The sequence below is a fragment of the Condylura cristata genome, unplaced genomic scaffold (assembly GCF_000260355.1).
Source record: "Condylura cristata isolate star-nosed mole 26May11 unplaced genomic scaffold, ConCri1.0 scaffold00001, whole genome shotgun sequence".
Classification (NCBI taxonomy): Eukaryota; Metazoa; Chordata; class Mammalia; order Eulipotyphla; family Talpidae; genus Condylura; species Condylura cristata.
Genome location: NW_004567102.1, coordinates 22,981,948 through 23,001,327, shown reverse-complemented (window position 1 = coordinate 23,001,327; position 19,380 = coordinate 22,981,948).

Below are 19,380 nucleotides of genomic sequence, written 5' to 3'. Positions count from 1 at the left end.
CATTTCCATACTAGAAAAGTATGAAAGAACTCCCCACTTTGCTGGATGCCTCGTATTGCATTTGAATAGTGTGGAGAAAATGTCTGCCCAGCAAACACTTGGATTGGCAAAGTGAGGCACTGGATAGCTCCATTAATATGCTTCTGGTTTTTGTGTAATGTTTGAGGTATGTGATTGCTAACTTTGTAGATATAGTGACACCTCTATTTAATTGAATTAAATTTTATTTTTTTAGCTGTTTGTAAACCAGCATAGGTAGTCTTTGTGGTTTCATTAGTTCATGAAATAAAAGAAGTTTAAGGGGAATAGAAAAGGAGCATTCTCTACCAATTTGTTCTTTTTTTCCCTATGGCAATATAACTATTCTTTTTCTGCCAGTTGTTTGAAAGGAGATATAAAAAAGCAATTAAAGTTTCCTAATCAAAATATTCTAAAATAGAAGCAGTTAACAACATTTACACAAAAATGATAAGTTTCTATACTTCCATTTACTCTATAAATAGTTGCAAAACATTAAATTAAAAAAAATCAGTGCAGCATTAATTAGAACCCAGTAAATGACAAAGTTAACATAAGATATTTAATAATAATATAATTAGCATCATTAAGTAAAAGATTGACAATTTATAATTTATTGGGTATTTTTTTCTTTTCTGTATCCTAAGGAATTTACATTATTTATAAATCTTTTGGACATCTATTTTTTTCAAACATAACAAAATATAATATAATATGTAATAGTTTATATAATATATAGTTAACTATTATAGATTATATAATAGTTATATGATATAAATATAATAGTTCATAACTATATCGTGTGCCATTTGGAAAGCATGAAACAGAATAAGTATTTCTTCTATACTCACAGACAACTCAGAGTGCTTAATGTACATAAGTACACATACTTCTTACAAATCATTTATAAAATATAATGGAACATACATTAATTAAGCAATCAAAAAACAAATTGCCATTATTTAAAATTATGCAGAATGAAGTTTAAAAGGTGGCCCTCCCTGGTGGCGCAGCGGTTTAAAGCACTGCACTAAGAAGCTAAAGCCACTTCCATTCCACATGAGTTTGATCCCCGCCTGCCCCGGAGGTGACCAAATGGCGTGGCAGACCTCTCCTGACCCTCCCGCTGCTCCCCTCAGCAGTGTACTTCGTCGATCTGCCTGTTCTGCTCCCCACTCTGTCTCTGGTGAAGCCTCTCACTGCTCCTGAGCCTCTGGCCTGTACCCCAGTTCTGTATGTACAAATAAATAAATCTTAAAAAAATAAAAATATTTAAATATTATAAGCATAGATTAACCGATAAGATATCCTTAATGGAGCTTCAAAAAAAAAAAAAAAAACTCACTCATAGTACTACCTAACACATTTTGAAAAAGCAATTCAAACAAGTTCATATGGGACGATATTTAGAATTTGATCATGTCATTTTGAATTATGATAGAATAGTTAAGGATATTTTGACTAGGATGAGTGAATAGGGAGTTTTTAAATAAGGGAGTTTGTATGTTTATATAATACATTCAAATAAATTATAAAATTATGGTAATTTTACAGTAGTTCAAATAAAAGTAAATAAAATAAGAAATCAGGGCATACATGTTAAATATAAAAGTGCATTTAAAGGGAGACTATAAACAGACAAGGAAATATCTTAGTATTTCCAATTGTGTTAATGCATTCTTTTATTATGAAAACTATTCTTCTATACTTTGTACCAGAATAAATTCCATAGGTAATAACTAGACAAAATTAAGCATTATATCATCCAAATAAAATGTAAACTAATTTTTATTTGATCTCTAAATGGAAAACTTTTAAGCCTATACTATAAGCAAAAATTAAAAAATCATAAGTAAGTAAAATGCACTTAAAGTTAAAAATGGTCATAAACATAGTGAAAGCTCAAGGTGTTGGTTCCTAAAAAGACATATGATTATAAAGCATAGCACTGTAATGGGTTGGCCTGTTTGTTTTGCTCAGAAGAGCTCAGATATGACTAACAACTTTTCACACACTTCTTTCTCAGTTCTATTTGGCAAATTTTGAATTATATGTTTATGTCTTGATTTCTCAAGCTTTTGATTTTTATATTTAGGTTTTATAAACTAGCATATATGGAGAAAGAATTGTAATTTTTAGTCATGTCCAGACCAAAGCCGATGTCCAACAGTAGCCAAACCTAGGCACCTCCCAAGTGACTTTCCTGCAAGGGAGCTGCACTAGGCCCTGTCCCTTGTGTTCAGTGTAGTATCCATAGGATATTCTAATAGCCACTTTTATTCTACTTAGTATATTTAAATCAAATCCCATTTGGAACTGACCAAGTAATGAACATTACTGACTTTCTTGTAGTTCAGCTGAATCTGCTGAACCAACCCACAGCAGTAGTAAAATAAGAAAATTCTGACATTTTCTTTCCTGTACATCGGCCAGTATCTTCCTCACCAATAAATGCGCCTCAAGCTTTTTTCATTGTGGTGGTTTGAATATTCAGGGAATCAGTTACTTTCATTTATTCACACTGATCACTAAAATCAATAGCACTATATATAATGAATATACCCATCACAGCAATATATGTCCTTGGAAAAATTAATAGAATAAACCAGGGATTGGCAAATATGGCCTGTAGGTTAAGCCTAGCCTGTCTGGTTTTATAAAGACAATATTACTACAACACAGATGTACCATTTGTTTACATACTATAACTAGTTTAAAGTATGACAACAAAGTTCAGTAGTTGTAACAGATGCCATATAGTCTATGAATCCAAAACTACTCCTTTACAAAAGAATACTTGCTAGCTCTCACATCAGTGTATTTTCCTTTCCTAACTGAGATGTCAAAGTCAGCCTAACATGGACTCAGAAGTATTCAGTTTAATACATGTTTAATTCTGTATATATTTGTTCCTGGATAACATTTCATATAACTAAATGCCACCTTTACGTTAGCCAATTATTTAAACTCCCTCAACAGTATTTGTGTTTTTCTGGAGAGAAGTCATTAATTGATAGCTTAAATGCCAATGCAAATCTTTGCCATAATTTTGAAGATCCTAGGAAAGACTATAAAATACTAACCTTAAAACTTGTCATAAAGACTCTTGTCATGTTAATGCAAGTGAGAGAGGCTTGAAAGGAAAGCTGCTATAACCAAATCTAAATAAACTATGGATTTATGGAAGCCAGAAAGTAGGAGAAAATGCATTCAGACTAAAAAACATAAGCATAGCTAAATTGACAGAACCTCAAACGAAGAAACTGGGTTGTTCATATAAAGTAATTCCAATTATCAATTTAATCATTGTGCTGGATGTCTTTAGGCAGATACTTGATTGATAGTGGTATGCTTTAAACAAGTAGTGAGGCATATAAAGATGGGGATGTCATGGTTTATTTCTGGTTAATCATCCTGTACAGGGCTTGACTCCAGATGTCCAGAAAGTGTGATTCATTTAGAGAAAAGCTATCTTTTCTTAGACAAGGATTCAGCACAGCTGAATTTCAAGATAGTAAGAATATGAAAGAAGATGGGCACTTGATATTTGAAGCAAAACATATAAGCAGCCTAAATAATCTAGTTCTGTGAGCTGTGTTAACAAGGCTTGGGGGAACAATTTGCAAAGAGGAAATGAATTGGCCAAGAAACAATGTGGATACTTAATGGGCATCTCTGGATAGTATGGGAATGAAGACAAAGACATTGTTCTCAAGGATAATAATAGTAGCTACCATTTACTGAATATCCACCTAGTTACCAGCAGTGAGCTAGGGTTGACGATGTCACCCTACTCAACTTTGCAGATGAGAAGCACACTGAATTTTAGCTGAGACCGCTTAGCTAGTGAGTGTTAAAATGTCCTTGAAACTTTAATTTGTAAGATGCAGACATATCATTTTTAAAGAAAACATATTTTTCAGTGAAAGAAGTGAAGCTCTATTCTTTATGTCCTTATCTTTACTAGCTCCCACTCATGCAGATCTTTTGAAAGAAATTCCTTCCCTTCCACATACAGTCAGGAAAGATTTGGGGAAGTTAAGGAAGCAAGTTTCAAAACTAGGGTAAGAACCTAATACTAACAGTCTTTGTCAGTAGGTTGGGTCAAGATATCTAATTTTGCTAACAAGAAGAACTTGCCACTTCATAGCCCTAGTTTTACTCAATTCTGTTTATTATTGTCAGTTACTTATAAATAGGAAATTACTAAAAATTAATTTCTGTTGTTTCCCCAATCTATTTATACTTGAAGCATGTGGTGCTGTATGACAAGTTGTCACTTTTATGAACATCAATCAACAATATTTTGAAATCTATTTAATGTCAATAATTAATATATTATTCAACCCCTTGACAGTGTTATCATCTAAATGTAACAGTGATTAGCATAACATATGTTCTTCCTTAATAACCAGGTTTCACTTAGCAACATATTTTATGAGAATATGCCATGTTCTTGGTTCTATGCTATATGCTATTAAGCCAAATAGATGTCCTTCCCTCTTAAATCTTCAGTTCTAGTTGAGAAAAAGATAGTAAACACTAAGAATAATAAGCCTGCATTTCTTTGTAACAAGTGATATATAATAAAGTTACATAGTAAACTTTACATTTTAAGAATTATGTTTCAGGATATACAATTTTAGGCCAAAACCTAAATATGCCCAACAAAGGGAGAAAGTTGGTGTGTGTTGGGGGATGGGAGGAAGGAATATGAAATAAGTAGTTTTAAAAAAGAGCTGATAGGGCCCTTCCTAGTGGTGCAGCGGGTTAAAGCACAAACTGAGATGCTAAAGCATGAATTCGATCCCCACCTCGGAGGTGACCCACATGGCATGGCAGACATCTCGTGACCTGCCCGCTGCTCCCCTCAGTTGGCCTGTTCTGCTCACCATTCTGTCTCTGGTGAATCCTCTCACCGTCCCTGTATCTCTGACCTGTACCCCAGCTCTGTATGCATAACTAAATAAATCTTTAAAAAAAAGAGAGAGAGCTGATAAGTTTTAAACAATTCTTGACTATACATGGGTTACCAATTCTCAAGGAAGAATGAAAAGGGGACTTGGTGATTCTATTCTTCACTTAAAAGTCCTTAATTATCAGAGCTAACCTGATGTTTCCTCAAATAATTGCTTGATAGTTCATCAAAATTGCCATTGGCTCAGTCTAAAAGTCTTTGGCCCAGTTCAAAGACAAAGGTAGTTTCTCTGTATTGGTTCCATGACCACCATTTAAAAAATGGTTTCAACATATGTAAACTTTTCATAGTAAACATTATGTAATATATTATGTTATAATCTATATGTCAGTAGATAAAAGTAGAGTGGAGTATTACAAGTCTTGGATTGATGAGTAAGAAAGAAAAAGAAGTATGATCAAGATTGAACTTGTTGAGGAAGCATACCTGAAGGGGATGAGAGTTAGCTAACTGTATAGTGTTAAAAAATTTTTTTTTTGATTCAAGTAGTTTTAAAGATATAATTGGCTAAGGGGAGCAGCTGGTGAGACAGGAGAGGTCTGCAGTGCTGTGATTTGGCTCCCTGGCTGGGATCAAACTCAGGTTGTAGTGGCCTAAGTGTGACAGAACTGAGACTTAACCCCTGCACCACCAGGGAGGCCCCTATTTAGCATTTTATTTCCTATGTTCTTTGTTATAAAAGAAATGTTGTTATGGAGATTTCGAAGAAGCCTGAGATTCCTAGGTACAAAAAATAATAAGTTCCTGTATAAGAGATGACTGTTCTGTTTATCCAAGTCTACCTGCTGAAATGTCAAGTTAAACCAAACTAATACTTCTGTCATGTATTTTATTTGTCAACTATTCAAATATTCTTTTAAAGGGAAACCTTTATGCTTTCCATATATTGTTACTTCACATGTATTTGTTCAGAAAAAAAAATAACATTTTTTAAAAGAAAAAAATAGGAAACATCTGAAAAAATTTTATGGCAAATCCTGCAATCTTCACAAATGTCATACTTTTCTTAGATCTGATCATGATTAATTTGAGGCAACTACAGGAAAATTGGCATATGTTAAAAAATTTAGAGATACATTAACATTAACTTTATTCATCCTGACAGTGTTAGATACCAAATTATGTAACAAGCTCTAAAAATGTTCAAACTATCACTGCTCGTTTTTTTAAAATCTAATTTCCATTTTTCATGAATAAAGATTTTCATTTTTGTGTTTTTTTCATTGAAAATATCATTCCTGCTCTATGTCAGCTTTGAATCCTAAAACCTGCCTAGGTGACTAGCAGAAGTAAGATGGGCTAGGGGTAGTTGACATGAATGAAAGAAGCCTAGCTCAGAGATTGGGTTTGGAGTTGTCAGGTACAAGATTAAAAATGGCTATTCAGAAAGCACATGTCAGGGTCTTTTTTATGTTGCCATGTGACACATTACTGTAATCTTAGTGACTTAAAGCAACACATATATGTTATCTTTCAGATTCATTAGGCACAAATTCCAATCATAGGGTAAATAGATTCTGTACTATGACTATGGTTTTCATCTTCCAACTCACTACATCTTGAAAGAATTCATTTCCTTACTGTTGCAGAATTAAGATTCTTTTTTTCTTATGTTCAACTGGATATAGTTCTCAGTTCCCAGAGGCCATTTTCAGGGCCATGCTTCAGCTCCAAGTGTCCCTTTATCTCAGCAAGAAAAAGCTCCCTGGGGTCTAACCTCTTCTATGTTTTCAATCTGTTTGACATCTTCTTCCACATGCAGGGGAAAATAATTTTAAAATCTACTTGTAACTCTTTTGTCATATAATACTAGGAAACCACCAGGTTGATATTTTATTATAGTCACAGGATTCACCTGCATTGAAAGGGAGAAGATTAATCAAGAATAAGAATAATTGAAAGCAAAGGATAAGTGTTGTATTCTTCATGTAATGCATGAGAATCAAGAAAATGGTGGTCTCATAGTATGAATGGGTACCAGATACCTAAAGACTCAGGCAGAAGGCAGATTTCCATTAGATAAACTGTTGAACTTATTTTCCTCAATTTAGTCTTGGTAAATAAATGCTGGAAGAAGTGATTTTTCAATGACTGAGATCAATCTTCAAGTATTTTTTAAGTGAAAGAGGGTAAGAAATGATAAAAGGGTAAGAAATGTTTGTGACTAACTCAGAATGGCAGTTCACAAAGCTAGGCAAATTGTGTCTGATAAGAAAACTTGGTTCTATATTATTCATAAAACATTTTAACCACTCTTTGAAAATGAATAGCTAACTATTAAGATCTTCCTATGAGGTTGTAGTAAGGTAAATGCAATGACTTTAACTCCTCATATATCCTCACAGCCATTCCTCAAGTTATTGTGGTGAACTGGGCAAAGTAAATATAATAGTTGTCTTGTGATGGAGAGATCCTTTGGACAATATCTCTATAATGATCAACTATAATAATTGCAAATATGCAGTTATATGTGTAATTGCTCATTTTCCTCAAGCACACACTAGCTATGTTAATGTAAAGCAAAAAATTACTCTTGTTCTGGTGTACTTACTATTTAACACAGAGAACATTCAATATAAATTTGATTCATTCATTGTTACCATAAAACATACTTTTGAAGTAAACTTTATGATGGAAGAAACTAGATTTAGGTTTGGGAAAATGAAATCTAATCTAGTTCCCCTAAAATTGCATGCGAATCACTTGCATGCAAATCCACTAACTTCATCTTCTTTGTATAAAAAGTGAAGAACCACGTAAGTTTCTCTAACTAAAAAACTACTATGAACTGTGTTAGAATATTCTTTTATTTCAGCCTGTTTCCACTGTGAGTTTTCAACCTGTCTTAAGTGAAATTGTAACACATGAAAATAAAAAAATCAAAGTTGTTTTTCCAATATATCTATTATGTGATTGACTGTTCATCACTTTAATTTGATAAAATGCAATACTAATAATAATCTCATATAAATTTGTAAATAACTTTTTAATGTAAAACTGATAATTTCCTTGGTTCATTTATTTTAAATTGTAATTGATAAGCACCTAAATTGAAAAGAAATACTACCATTTATTTACACTCATTGCTTTCAGGCACACAGCCAGCAATGGAAATACCCATACTTATTTCTCCTGTTTCCTTAGAAATGGTTTCTATAGCAACCGAGTATATTGAATTAGAAACTCAAGGAATGCCATATAAGAGGTGTGCATTTCTAATGAAAAACAGTCTTTACATAATCTTACGTTTTTCAGCTTAAAATAATTATTATATTGAGCCAGTTGGAATTCTTTTATAAACGATAGTATATACAATGTTACAATGAAAAATAAAGCAAAAATTTTATTTCTTTAATCTCAAAATAAATGATAGCTGGGCAATTGGTTTTTAACCTATAAATGTTCCCACACTTTATGTCTTTGTTATGTTTCAAGAAAAATGCTTAAATAACTCTTTAATATCATTAATTTCAATCAAACACTTACTGCAGTTAAATATATGAGGCCTAAATAGAATATTTCTCTTATGTTTGCATAATGAGTTTTAGACAAATAATCTCCCAATTAGAAATATTCATGCTGTAAATTAATAAACATGTATTTGTGGCTATTTAATGAGTTAGTGTGATACTTTTTTTTTCCTTCTGTAATATGCACAACTGGGTTTTCACAGAAATAGAATGTTTTTTAAAATAATATATAAATAGTTTAATTTATAAAAATTATAAATATTCTACATGTGATTTTTGGAGTAGTTGTGGTTTGTGTTCCTGTGGTTTTGCTTTATTTTAATTATCTTTTGACTTTAATTTCTTTCTGTTTATTGTTTATTCTGGACACATCTACTTTGTATGTGTACTTTCTACGAAACTACACTTAGTGTCTACTCACCTTCTAAACTGAAAGATTTAATTATCATATTTTTTAAAACCAAATATGTCTCTTGCTAGTCTTTCATTATAGTGATTTTGTCTTGTGATTTATTTATTATCAACTAAAAATATTTTGATACAATGACCACCAATTTTTCTGCTTTTATGCTACTTCTTGACTTCTTCTATATGTTCAGATTCCCTCACTTGATTTATCTTTGTAGTCTTTCTCAGTCGTGGAGGAAACTAAGGTCTTATTTTCCTCTAAAGATATTTCTTCTGTTCCTTTCATTCTTATCAGAACTTTGTTGTTCCTAATCTTTTCTGGTGGCTCTTTCCCAGACACGTACATTCTTCACATAATCAAAATTGTTAGTGCTCATTTGAAGACTTGAAAACAACTCTGTACAAACCTCTGAAGCTGTCTATATAGCTCTTTTCTCTCCAATACAGTGCCCAGCTAATTCTAGACTTCTTGACCTCCCTGAATTTTCTAATCAGTCTTCTCAACTCATAGAGAATAATATCAGACAATTTTTGCCCCACAGCCCATGTTTATATCAAGAGGCTTACCAGGTAGTATGATAGGATAAGAGAAAAATCACTGTCACGTGGCACCTGTTGTGCAGTGTATGAAATCCCTTGTTTCATATGTACTATGGCTTCTTGTTTAGAAGATAAACTTCATTCCAGTTGCTACTGCATAATTGGAAATGAATGCAGTATTTTGTTGCTAGTTAGGATATTGTCATGGTCATATTACATCTTTTAGATGCAAAGCTTTTTAACATGGATTTCATGTTTTCAATAATTAACAAAATTCATTTTTAGAAATAATTTATTGACAAAGTAACTTTCATTTCACATTTTATCCCACAGAAGCTTTTTCATCTACCTTCTTAGATTGACCTTAAAACATGCTACTAAGTTAACCACTCAATTTTTCCAATATCGTAATAATTTTTATTTGACTTTCCTTTCACTTGACACTGATTTCCTTATTAAAAAGAGCACCAGATCTTAGATTTATTTGTCTGTAATATGTACAATGTGTGATACCTAGAATAATGGCATTACAATTTGCTTAATACATATTAAGTGATTAAAATTATAAATGAATGACAAGCAATCTATTTTCCTCAATATATAAAATTGAACTTATGCTTACAGAGTGTGAAGATAGCATTGCCATAATATGTGGACTGATCAAAAATTTATTTTATCAGCTTGCCTGTGAGGAATTCTATAATCTCTGTTTTGAGGGATATTCTCCTAGAAATTCCAATTTACTGCTAGGTTAGCAGTAGGTGTATTTTAGACAATAGCTTCCAAAAATAAGGTCCCATTAAAACAATTTTCCCATTTCTTTTAGAATTATTGTAACATTGTTTTATTATATCATATATGATTCAGAGATGTAAGGATAATACCTCTCCAGATGTATGTTACTGCAGCACACACACCACCATTGCACTCATCGACCTTACCACAATCCCTGGTGCTGTCTTTCTCTTCCCATTTTGTAGTCTTGTGCAAATGGAGGAGTACATCTTATAGCTAAATAGTATCCATACTTATTCCAAAAATTAATTATCCATTCTTAGCAACTCTGCATTTTGATGTAGGCATTATACAAGTAACCAGTGATTATTAGTAATATCACTCATGGTGATGATGATGGCAACCACTATTTATTTCATGATTACTACCAGTAGAGGCACTGTTACTTTGTGAATCACACATTTAGTGAATGTGAGAAGCAGGATATGAATCTAAATCTGCTCTCATAGAGTCCATTGCCATTCTTTGTGTGTAAAAGAAAGTATTTTCTTTCAATAAGGAGTTAATAATGCTTATTACCTTGACATGTAAATATTTTGCTTTGGTGTATTTAAGTAGGCTAAAGCACTATCTCATCATAAATTGTGTAAAATTCCTACCACACTTCATACAGAATTATTACAATGAAGAGCAACCTACCATTTATTGTGAGAATGAAAACTTTAAAGAAATATTTTGAAAACCAGAATTTTACATATGTGTGTGTATATGTCACTTAGTTTTTAAGACTAGAACAAATCGAATATTGAAAACACTGACATAGTAAATATAACATTTCTGCTTTCTTAAATTACTATATAAATTGTGGAAAGTTACAGATTAAAAAATGAAAGCAAAATGTTGCTTTTCAAGAAAGAGAAATCAAGATTCTTTTACTGCTTTTAAGTTTTTGTTCAGATGTAGTACCATAAACTCTCAATTAACTCAATTGCTTATTAAATATTTTGATTATTTTATTAGGCTATGAATTCTTCACCATTTGATAGGCTATGATTGTCAACTACTTAGGAAGGGAGCAGAAGTGTGTAGTAGTACCCTATATGTATTCGGTTAGATTTATTGAATAAGTAAATTAATTACAGTGGTGATTTGTATGATATACAAAGAAATAGATAATTTTTGCTAGATATCAGTATCAAGTTAGATTTAGAAGAATAATTAGTATATTATGGCATTCATTAAAATGAGAGGGCATTAAATGTCCCTTTTAAATCTTTAGTCAAAGTTGGTCTCAGAATTTTAAGTACATGAGATTTCTCTATACTGTTTAATTATTGATGATTTATTAGTGTTTGTTTGAAAAGACTCTCTGATGTTCTTTAAAGACCAAGAATTCTTTTTCATCTTCCTCAAAAAATAAAAAGTAAAAGGAATGTTATAAATGAGTTCTCTGGATTGGAGAATAAATATTGAATGCCAGAACTTCAGACTATGCATCTTTAATGAGCTCTAAGTTCAGAGAAAATATGTTCCAGTAATAACCTAGAAAATGTGAAAATGTAGATGTCATTGACCTTTTCTAGTCAACCATATTAGGCATTTTGATCACATAAATTATTAATTCCATCTGTAAAAGTTAAGTCAGCTACTTTAATATCTAAATGTAATTTTATTTTTTTAACATTAATGAATATACTTAAATATATTTGCATTATGCCCAACCTTTAAAAAGTGAAATGCCTGCAATGCATTTAGTTATTTCCTGCATTTGTATAAGAACGAGGTGCTACCTTTGACAATTTTACAATTATGGAGAACCAGTTATTAATAAAAATAAGCATCAAGTTAATGGATTCTCACATAAATATCTGGCTGGAGCAAAGATGTAGTGAATAGTTTAAATGAAAGCATTGTGTGTTATTTATTGGGAGTCATGTCAAATTATTATTTACTAATTTAAAACTAGGCAAATTAATGTAATTTACCAAATATTAAAGATATAAATAAATTTAAAGGTAATCTAAAACAACATTGTAGCTTTTTACTTTAAGAGAAAAAATTTTCCCAGATAAAAAGTTGAATTGCTTTCTAATAAGTTAAAGGCAGAATGAAATTAGATATATGCATTCCTCACTCTATACTCAATACAGGATAGTTCCAATCCATTCAAATGGGAATGAATACCCATTGCTTGGATTTTAGTAATTAATGATAATTTAAAGAATTATGGATGTCTGTTTATTCTTATATTTCTGAAAGATCTATAATACTTAGACTCAATCTATGTCCAAAATTTTATGCTTAATTACTTTCACATAAAATTATGGATATGACCACTTAAACCTTATGAAATGTTCTTTTGATTAAATAGATATCTGCGTTGACCAAATATTGATCATTAATTTTTTTAAACATTTAACAAAGATCAAATTATATTAGCAGTTGGTTTTCAGAATGTTAGAATGGAATAAGAAATTAATGATGCATATTAAAAAGTAAAGAAAAGATTATTCATAAGAAAATAAATCCTATAATCAGGCATAAATAATTAATTCTGCTAATGTATATTCTAACTATGGGACATCTTGGTGCCATTGAATTACTATTGTTTTGGATAAAAAGCAAGAATATGTTTTCTTCAAACTGAATATTGTCATAATCTCAATATAACATCATACTGTATTAGAAAGAATACTTGAAAAATGAAAATTAGCATTTTGTGTGCTTCAGATGACAGTACCAATATTCTACCAATTTGCTATGAGTGGTTATTTTAACTTATTTCCTGAAACTTACTGAATTTTAAATTTATGTTCTTTCTGATTTTTGATTGTTTATCCCATGGTATCTGTTGTAGAGATCCTCCTATCACTTTACTTCAGGGAACATGTAGGAACTGGCCAATATGCAATAAAAGCCGTTATAGAGATGGTAATTCTGGAGTAATTGTATATCTGGAAAGCTAATTTATTGCTGTATCTTGATAGGAAAATTTCTCAGCCTCAGCACTATTAACATTTTGGACAGAATAATTCTATTAAGAGGATTGCCCCGTGCTTTGTAATATGTTTAGCAACACCTGGCTTCTACTCATTGCTCGCTGGCAGTGGAATGCCCCAACCAAAATTATTGACAGATATTGCCACATTTCCCCTGGATGGGTAAAATCAATCCCAGTTGAGAACTACCTATAACAAAGGTATAAAGATATATTTTTAATTGTTTTTGTGAGCAAATGTTCATGATTAAAACATTGGGAAAAAAATTTAGTCCAAGTAATAATGTAAAAATGAAACACAAAATGTTCAATATATTTTATTTAACCAATTACCATATTAATTTTGGGTGGTTACTTCTATAAAATTTTTTGGGCACCATCATACAAATATTTCAGTTTAGAAGTTGAAGACACCCTTCAGTTTAGTTAAATAACATTAAAGAAAAAGGACAACTTAAATGAATTTGTGACAACAAAAATTCAACAGTGTCTATATTGCTTCTGTTTTTGTGAAATCCCTTTATATACTTTAGATTTAATATCTGTATCAGATGCATGCTTTTAGAAATTTTCTCCATGTGTGGACATGTACCATGGTCTTTTTATTTTTTTATTGAAGTACATTGCTTTATAACAATTTAGATATTTCTGCTGTTTGATGCTGAGATTTAACATGTGTTTATGCTACATTAAGTTCAACACTGAAAGTCCAGTTCAATTTGTAGAAATAGAATTTCCCCTTCTACTCAATTTACCTACCCCTCTACCCTTCTGTTAACAATTTGATCTTATTGCCCAAAAGCTTTGTTCTATGTAGTTCATCTGTTTCTTTTGTTTATATACAACTGTGAATGAAATCACATGGCATTTTTTTTATCTTACTTATTTCACTAAGCATTATGCCCTCTATTCATCCATTTTTTACAAATGTCACAATTTCATCTTTTTTTATATATAGTTTTTTTTATAGTATTCTGTTGTGTACACATACCACATCTTTATCCAGTCATCTCTGGATGGGCACTTAGGTTCGTCCAGTTCTTACCTATTGTAAGTAATCCTGCAATGAATATGGAGCACACCATTTTTTCAGATTACTATTGTTGTTTTTCAATTAAATACACAGAAGTGGGATAAGTGAATCATATGGATTTTTTTTTTTAAAGAATCTCTACACTGTTTTCTGTAGTGGCAACACCAATTTAGTCACCCACCAGTAGTGGGTTTCCTTCTCTCCACATCCTCTTCTAGCATCTGATGTTACTTGTTTCTTGTGTAATATCTATTTTCACCAGTGTGAGGCAATATCTCATTGTTGCATTTATTTGCATTTCACAAACAATACAAGCTGATAAACATCTTTTCATGTGCCTTTTTGCCATCTGTTTTTTTGGAGAAATATCTATTTAAATCCTTTACACATTTTCTTATTGACTTGTTTTATGTTGTTAATTATTGTGAGTTCTTTATATATTTTGGATGGTAAGGCTTTGTTAGATACATGATTTAAAAACATCTCCCATCATTAAATTGTATTTTCATTTTTGTTCTTGATTTCCTTTGATATTGGAAGTTAATTATGGCTAGACCTGCTATATCTTAAATGGGAAACAATGTCATTTTCAGAGTAGAAGTTTTATGTTTTATTGATTATAATTAATAATTATTTTCTTGCCATTTATGCTTTAAATACTATATAGAAATATCTTAAGCAGGTACAACAAAATGTTACTCTCTTCTAGAAGCTAAATTTAGTTTTATTTTCATATTTCAGTTTTTCTATGTCACACAAGAAATAGATAATTCACTTGCAGAAGAATGTCCAATTCTTCACCATTTATTAAATATATCCATTCTCTATTGACTTACCTTAAAACTATGTTGAAATCAATTTAACACATATTTATGTGTTTACTTGTAGATGCTCTATCCTGTTCTACATTCTATGACTATTTTTGTATCAATGTCACATTATCTTTATTAAGTGTATCTTTTAAATAAATCTTTGAAATTAGCAATGTGAATGTTCAACTTTCCTTTTTCAGATTTTTTTTATTATAGGTTTTTGATTTTCCATATAAAACTATACCCATTTTTTCCAGTTCTATTTGATTTGATTATATTTATTTCAATTCCATTTTCTTTTTTTCTTAACCAAAATCATATGTCCTGATAAATGTGAAATAACTTAAGAATTTTGTACTGTCTTTATCTCTGTATTTATATGTATGTATTTGTTAAATTTTACTTTCTGAAATAGCAGGTATCTATTTTAGCATGCAGTCACTTTCCCATCTTTAACTTAGAGTGACATTAATTTCTATTCATAAAAACTTAAAAAAATGTTTTTTGACATATATCCAATGATGTTTTTATATATATCCAGACATTTAATTTATATAATCACCAAATTCATAATTTGACTACCTGTATGTTTGTAGTATTGGACTGTTCCCTTTCCACTGTTGTTCATAATCCCTTATTGATAACATCTGTATATTGATGCATTTACAATTCTCATATTTTCATCAGGTTCATAAATTTATGTCATCTCTCATTTCTGCTTAGAATTTTCTTTGATTTTGCCTGAACTTCCTGCAAATTTTTCTTATTTCAGTAAATGATAAATATATTCACCTAGTTGCTCATGACAAGTCATTCTTGATCTCTTCAATTTTCCAGACCCAGAATACCCATGAGATATTTCTATGGACTTTATCTTCAGAATATTCCCTAAGCATAACATAACATTAAATGAAAATGAAAACAGAATTTTATATTTTTTTTGTAGTCATGGTTCTAAATATTGTTTTGTTGTACCTTATTTATATAAAGGGTAAGTGGTAGTTGGAAAATACAGAGACTGTGTTAACCTGGCATTAATGCCAAGAATCCTAACAAGCATTGTATAATGCAGATGTCCTTGACTCGATAAACATGACTTAAAGTCAGTAAAACCTGTTTCTACCAACAAAACAACCTTACATTTGCCATCTAAAACTACAAAATCCACATGTACCTGAGGAATAAGCTTCAGGCCAATGGGCCATGCAGAGAACCAGAAGGATAGAGTCTCCAGATCCTTTCTGTAATTTGTGGCTCAAATGGTAAAATACAACTTAGCTGGCCCCCTGTCCCATCTATTGTTTCCAGTGACCTATATGCCTCCCAGCAATCACTTATTATTTTCTTAAACAATGCATTTGGAGTAAAATTTAAAATGTTCACTCTTGCGTACGCTTATTGACAGCATATAGCCCATTTCTAGGGTCCTGCTCTTACTGTCCACATCTCTCCCCTTGCTCTCAAGCCACAATGTTCAATTTTGAAAGGTAAAATGTCTTCCCATTTCTAGATCTTTGTCCTTCCTTGTTCATGCATTTTTCTTTAAACTCTACCTAGTTAATGTGTATACCTATCCTTATCCAGATAACAGTAATGATTACTCACTTCTATTCTTATTTCAGTTTCAGGGAAATTTTTGCTCATCATTCATTCATATCATCACCATCTATTAGTATCTTGACAAAAATTTTTGTAATAGTTCTATGCAACTGAGTACATAAAAATTCATACAAACATACATACACACACATTACATATATATATATCAGAACATATACATATGTGTGTGTGTGTGTGTGTGTGTATAGATATAGTTGTATATGTATGTATATATACAACTTAACTGGTCACCTGCCCCATCTGTTATATCCTGTGATCGGTATGACTCCCAACAATCAGAATATATATATTGGGTGATGCCAGAATATGTGTGTGTGTGTGTGTGTGTGTGTGTACACTCATATATAGGCTGCAATTCATGTTTACTTTTGTGTAGCATGCTCCCAAAGAAATATACTCAACATTTTGTTTAAGAAATGTTAACAAGCCTCTCAAGCCCAATTTGAAAAGCCTGTTAGTCTAGAATAATTAGGTTAGCTAGTTTTTCATAGAATAAAATTAACAGCAGATAGCAACAAATGCCATGAAAACAAGACTTTTTCACAATAAGAACAATACAAATGTTCAATTATATCTATTTAACAAGTGAAAAAAAGCAGCACACAAGGAATGAAGAAGCACTTAAGAGGCAGGGGGAGAGGGAGGAAGGGAAGGGGGCCAGCAGATTTTATATAGAATCCTTGAGTCATTTTGTATCACTTATTTATGTTAAATTCACAGGAAATAAATTTTACTGGTTTTGTATATACATTATACATTTTTTGGTTTGCTTGATTTTTTGCGTGTTTTTACACTTGTACTGAATATAAACAATCCATAAAGGGGTGTATTATCAATAAAAGGTGGAGATCTTATACTATAAATAAAGTTAAATTTCTGTCCTCCTTGTCTATTGATCTGTAAACTAATTATCTGAAGCTTGAATAGATTTTCAGTAATTTTTTTAGAGCATTTTAAGAGTGTTTCATTTAAAATACCAAATATGTGATATGTCAGCTACATGAGGTGATATGGAAAGAGATAATGCAGTAGGTTCCAAACAATGGAACAAAATTTATAATCACAAGGACAACAAACTAAATTGCCTGCCCTGTTCTTTTTCTAGGCTATACCCAGCATCATTTTTATCTACATGCTTCAGGAAAAATAGAAATAGAACGTACTTAATAGTTGTAACAAGTCTCACAAGTCCTATTTGGGGAAATGAGGTAGTCTAGAATAATTTGGTTAGCTAGTTCTTCATAGAATAAAATTAACAAGTGCTCAGTATTATAGCCAAGTTGTTAATTGTACCGTAAAAATTGGTCTGGGATTTATACCTTTAAATGATTTTTATGAACTCTCACTTTGTCTAGAATATAAGTACTTGCAAAGCAAATAAACAAATATGTGTTTAAAAAAAAAAGATTTATTTATTCATATAGAACTGGGGTACAAGCCAGAGATTTGGATGGTGAAAGGATTCACCACAGACAGAGCCGGGAACAGAATAGGCAGATCGATGAAGCACAGGCAAATCGATGAAGCACACTGTTGAGGGGAGTAGCGGGCAAGTCAGACGAGGTCTGCCTCACCACCTGGAGCTCCTCCGGGGCAGGCGGGAATCGAACTCACGCGGAAGTGGCTTAAGAGTCTTAGTGCTGTGCTTTAACCCGCTGCGCCACCAGGGAGGGCCACAAATACATGTTTTTAGTCACATTTATATTTAATGGTGCCTATATAGCTTAAAATGACGAGGTCAGTTTTTCCAAAAGTATCATCCATCTTGAATTTTTTTAAACCTTGTGAATTGTACTAAAAATTTTTAAGAACATAATCCTTGAAAAGTTTTCACTTTGTTAAATTTCTTCTTCTTAGTGTGAGGACTGGATTAACTTAGTTATTATTAACTTACACAAAATATTTAAATATGATGTCACTATATTTAGTTTGAGATTTCCAAAAATTCATCATCAGACCTTTACAGAGTGAGTAAAATTACATGCATAATTAATTATACCCCAAACTGGCTAATTAGTGTATCAAAAATAATTGACTAGTTTTACTGACTAATCAATAGCAGATAAAATTTGCACAAAATGCTTAGGTCTAGCCCAGAGTTCCTCAGTTTTTTGTTTTGTTTTGTTTTTTATTCATATAGAACTGGGGTACAAGCTAGAGATGTGGAGGGTGAGAGGATTCACCAGAGATAGAGAGGGGAGCAGAACAGGCAGATGGATGAAGTACACTGCTGAGGGGAGCAGCGGGCAGGTCAGGAGAGGTCTGCCACGCCACGTGGATCTCCTCCCGGGCAGGCGGGAACTGAACTCATGCAGAAGTGGCTTAAGCTTCTTAGTGCAGTGCTTTAACCCGCTGCGCCACCAGGGAGGGCCCCAGAGTTCCTCAGTTTTTAAAGTGAATGCAAACCATGGGGAATACTGTTAGATACAGGAATAGGGTGGGCCTTGGGTAGCTTCATTCCTAAGGACTCCGGGTGATGCCAGGCTCTAGGCACTGAGCAGTTATTTGAAAGATGTGTTAATTCATCATTGCCATCCAGCTACTTTACGATGTTAGTATAATATACCTGTACTTGAAGCTCTTACTGCCTCATTTCTCTATCATAAGAGAAAACGTTTCCTTCTTTTCAAATTGGAAAAGGAAGCAGGTCGTCATTAGTGTAGTGGTCAGTATCCCCGCCTGTCAAATTGGAAAAGAAGCACATGTATACACTATCAGCATTTTCTCTTTATATCTTAGTATTCGGTAGCATATACAGCGTTTGCATT